Source organism: Mus caroli, chromosome 16, assembly GCF_900094665.2.
Source record: "Mus caroli chromosome 16, CAROLI_EIJ_v1.1, whole genome shotgun sequence".
NCBI classification, from domain to species: domain Eukaryota; kingdom Metazoa; phylum Chordata; class Mammalia; order Rodentia; family Muridae; genus Mus; species Mus caroli.
The window spans coordinates 76,752,457-76,757,380 of record NC_034585.1 but is presented as its reverse complement, the minus strand read 5'-3'; the positions used below and the strand labels follow the sequence as shown (position 1 = coordinate 76,757,380).

The following is a 4,924-nucleotide window of genomic DNA, read 5'->3' as shown; positions in this document are numbered from 1 at the left end:
AATGTTAATTGGGCTTGCCTAATTAAGCATGTATGAAAAATGATTTCCTTGAGCATAGTCAACACAACAGTGATTGATACTAAGAAATATGACTTCCCCTAGAGTAAGTGATTATTTTCTATTGCTCCTCTGGGATGCCCCACACCTTCCACAAAAGTTGAAGAGGCTAACCTATGTAAAACCCTTATAGATATATTTTAGTACTTATAATTTATGAAATTCATATTTATTCATGAAAGGTGAGAGAAAAGCATCTGAGAACTTTAACAAAATTTATTTTAAAAAAGAATGAACATCATGGAAAGTATATTTCAAATAAATTAGCTGTTAACAAAGATTAAAAACTAAAAGTGGATAATGAAAATTAAGGATATATGTTTTCAAACTGCTTTCCATTTATGTTAAACTATCTGTAGATATCATTAGATGGACTGTCTGGCCACTACTCTGCTTGCCTTCACCAGCTGTTGTACTAGAAACATCCAGGTTAGGTCTCTCCTCCCAACCAGTCTCCTGCCTGCTCCTGGTGCACGCTCAGCTGCCCAGAGCTCCATGCTGCCCATTGTCTGACCACCACTCTGCCAGCCTTCACCAGGCCTACTGCAATAGGATCATTGAGATTAGATCACTTCCCACCCAATCAGTTACCCATGAGTACTCTGTGACATGCCCAGCTGCCCTGAAAACCATTGTCTAGCCCAAGGCTGGTCACCCAAGGCCTCTGGAACCAGGAACATCGAGGTTAGGCCTACCTTCTTGATGACCTGCTAATGCAGGAACATTCATGGAGAACTAGATATATCAGACCAGGTTAAGAACATAATCAACAAAAGCCAGAGCAATATGGCACCTCTGGAGCACAGCTATCCTACCACAGCAAACCTGGGGTACTCTAACAGAACCAAACACAAGAAATTTTCCTTAAATCTGTACTCATGAAGATGAGAGAGGCTTTTGAAGAGGAAATGAATAAGTCCCTTAAAGACATGCAGGGACATATAGTGAAACAAGTGAAAAAGTAAAGAAAACTATTTAAGACCTAGAAATGGAAATAGAGGAATAACGAAAATGCAACCTGGAGATGGAAAACTTATAGAAAAAAACAAAAACATGATCAACAGATGTATGCATTACCAAGACAATACAAGAGATGGAAGTGAAAATATCAGGCATAGAATATATGATGGGGGGGGGGCAGGCATAGAATATATGATAGAGGAGGGGGGATGGAAGCAGAAGCTGTGAGGGCAGGGACCTGGAGGAGAGCAGGAGCTGATATTGGTATGTAGAGCAACTAAATGAATAAATTGATTTATAAAAAAAAAAATCCTGACACATAGCATCTAGGAAATCCAGGATACTATAAAAAAGACCTCATCTAAGAATAATAGAAATAGAAGAAGGAGGAGAAACCCAGCTCTAAGGCTCAGGAAATATTTTCAATAAAAATCACAGATGAAATTTCCCCAAACTGTCTATAAACAAATAAGAAACTGATATGACAGAAATTAGACTGGGTAAGAATGAAACAAAAAAAAAAAGAAAGAGAGAGAGAGAGAGGGAGGGGGAAGAAAGAAAGAAAGAAAGAAAGAAAGAAAGAAAGAAAGAAAGAAAGAAAGAAGTCCTTTAGCCACTTTATAATCAAAACACCAAATCTATATACAAAATAAAAAAAATTAATTGCTGCAAGAGAAAAAGGCCAAGTGTCTAAATTAACAAAATCATATATGCAAAGGGAGAGATAACAGCAGACACTGAGGAAATTCTAAGAAACATTACATCTTACCTCAAAAGCCTCTACAAAATTTAAAAAACCTAAATAAAATGGATGATTTTTTAGATAGATACCATTTGCCAGATTTGAATGAACATCATGGAAACTATTTCAAAAACCCACATGCCCTAAGGAAAACGAAGCATTCATCTCCCCATGGGAAGGCCAGATCTAAATTGTTTTAGTGCAAAATTCTACCAGACTTCTGAAAGAATACTGCCAAACTCATTCTATGAAGCCATAGTCACACTGATACCTAAACCACACAAAGACTCAACAACAACAAAAAAGGGCATTTCAGATGAATTTCTCTTATGAATATTGATGCAAAAATAATAAAATACTCACAAACTGAATCCAGGACCTCATCAAAAACATCACTCCACATAATTAAGTAGGCTTCAATTCTAGAATGCAGAGGTGGTTCAATATATTAAAATCCATGAATATAATCCACCATATGAACACAACCCATAGGATCATCTCATTAGATGCTGAAAAACCCTTTGACAAAATCCAGCACTGCTTCATGTTAAAAGTCTTGGAGAGATCAGGGATTCAAGGTGCATAGCTGCATATGATAAAAGCAATATACAGCATGCCAATAGCCCACATGTAATTAATTGGAGATAAACTAAAAGGAATTCCACTAAAATCATGGACAAGGCTGCCCATTCTCTCCAGATCTTCTCAATTTATTCTTTGAAGTTATAGCTGTAGTATCAAGAGCATGGAGAAGTCAATGCATTGTTGTTCATTGTTGAGAATACATAAGTGACCTGAAATATTTGACCAGAGAACAACACTAATCAATACTTTCAGCAAAGTGGATCACAAAATTAACTAAATATATATATATATATATATCAGTCCCCTTTCTTTATACGAGCATTAAACAGGATGAGAAAGAAATTAGGAAAACATGGATGAGGATGGAGGTGAGACGCTTTCTGAGGCTCGAGCAGGTCTGGCCAATCCTCAAGGAAAGAAGGCTAAACAGAAAGCAAGAGAAAAACAGTTGGAAGAAGCAAGACGCCTTGCTGCCCTCCAGAAAAGAGGAGAGCTTTGAACAGCTGCCAGAGAGGTTCAGAAGGAAAGGAAAAAGAAGAGAGGAATCGATTCTAGTGCTGAAATCTCATTTGAAAAAGAGCCTGCTCTTGGTTTTTATGATACCTCTGAAGAGAATTACCAGGCCCTTGATGCAGATTTTAGGATTACAACAGCAGGATCTTGATGGGGAGAGAAGATCTGAAAAAGAAACCAGGGATAGAAAAAAAAAAAAAAAGACAAACAGCGTTTAAAAAGGAAAGGGGAATCTGATTTACCATCAGCTATCCTCCAAACTAGTGGTGTCTCTGAGTTTACTAAAAAGAGAAGCAAGCTTGTGTTGCCTGCCCCTCAGATTTCAGATGCTGAACTCCAGGAAGTTGTCAAGGTAAGCCAGGCCAGTGAAGTTGCAGATGGTGGAGGAGCCTTCAATCACAAACTGCTTCTAGCACTCTCCTGTCTGAGTACAATGTCACAAACAACAGCAACTTCTGAGAACACCACGGACACCAGAGTCTCAAGACGGGACTCTTCAGGAAGCTCAGACGTCATGATGGCCTTGACCAATGTGGACACTCCATTGAAAGGTGGGCTTAATACCTTGCTGCAAGAGAGTGGTTGCTCTGGTGTGACCCCGCAGCAGCAGGTTGTGCAGACTCCAAATACAGTTCTGTCTACCCCTTTCAGGACTCCTCATGGAGCTGAAGGGCTGACTCCCCAGAGTGGAACAACCCCTAACCCACTCACTAATGCCACCCCAGGTAGAACATCATTTAGAGACAAATTAAACATTAATCCAGAGGATGGAATGGCAGACTTATAGAGATCCCTCTTACATGAAGCAGATGGAAAGAGAATCTCGTGAACATTTCCGTATAGGGTTGTTAGGCTTCCCTGCACCTAAGAATGATGTTAAAATTGTTCTGCCAGAAAGATTAGAGAAGAAACTGGAAGAACGTGAAATAGGTGCTGCCTACATTGACGTGGATGCTCAAAGCAGCCCATAGGAGTTGGGGAGAGTATAAAGGAAAAGAAACGAATGCACAAACCTGTTCAGAAGGATCTACCCAGACTGTCGGAAGTAAATGAAACGGTTTTAAGACCTTTAAATGTAGAACCACCTCTAAGAGATTTACAGAAGAGGGAAGAACTGATCGAAAAAAGAAATTATTATGATGCTTCTTATGATCTTCTTCATCACCCTCACGAGCCATCTGGAAATAAAAAATAAAAATAAAAAATAAAAATAAATTTAAAAAATAAGAAAAAAATGCCTGGTTTGCTACCAACAATTCAGAGTACATTATCTATCTTGAGCATAGCCCTTATGAGAATTTCTCCAAAGAAGATCTGAAAAAGTCCTATAATCTTGTCCTGGTACAAGAGATGAACGTGGTAAAACAAGGAATGAGATATGTAGAACTCTCCAGGGAAGCTTACAACCAGGTGTGGGAGGAACGCTACAGGCAAGTTCTCTATCTTCCTGCTCAAAGCATGAGCTAATCTTACTAACCAAAAGGACAGAATTAAATCACTTGAAAAGAGACTTGAGATAAACAGGGGTCACATGACAACAGAAGCCAAGAGAGTAGCAAAGATGGAAAAGAAGATGAAAAATTTGCCTGGTGGTTACCAGTGTCATGCTGTGGGGTTCACGAAACAGTTGAATGACTTATGGGACTACATTGAGCAGGCTCACTTGGAGCTATGCATTTTTGAAGAACTCAAGAAACACGAAGACTCTGCTATTCCCTGTAGGCTAGAGTGTCTAAAAGAAGATGTGCAGTGGCAACAGGAAGGAGAAAGCTTCAGCAGAGATATGCAGATTTGCTGATGGAAAAAGAGAATTTTCAGGCAAAGATCTGAAGCACAGTTGATGCTCTGTCACAGAAGAACTGGTTGCTGGTTTTCTACTCAGCAAGGCTGAAACTGACCTTTCTCTTCATTGACAAAATTACACAGCATCCGTGGTTTCTCAATTGTTTCTTGTGAATGATACTGATCTTGCTCGTCCCTGTTACAAACTTGGCCTCCAGGATAATGAGGGTTTAAATTATCCTGATGCTCATTCTTTGTGTCATATTTACAAAATTCTGTAGTGTA

The 4,924-nt window shown here is 39.0% G+C and overlaps 1 pseudogene; it reads left to right on the top strand.

Moving 5' to 3' along the window:
• The first annotated feature begins 2,696 nt into the window (after positions 1–2,696).
• Positions 2,697–4,687, top strand: LOC110311344 (annotated as a pseudogene).
• Positions 4,688–4,924: the final 237 nt, after the last annotated feature.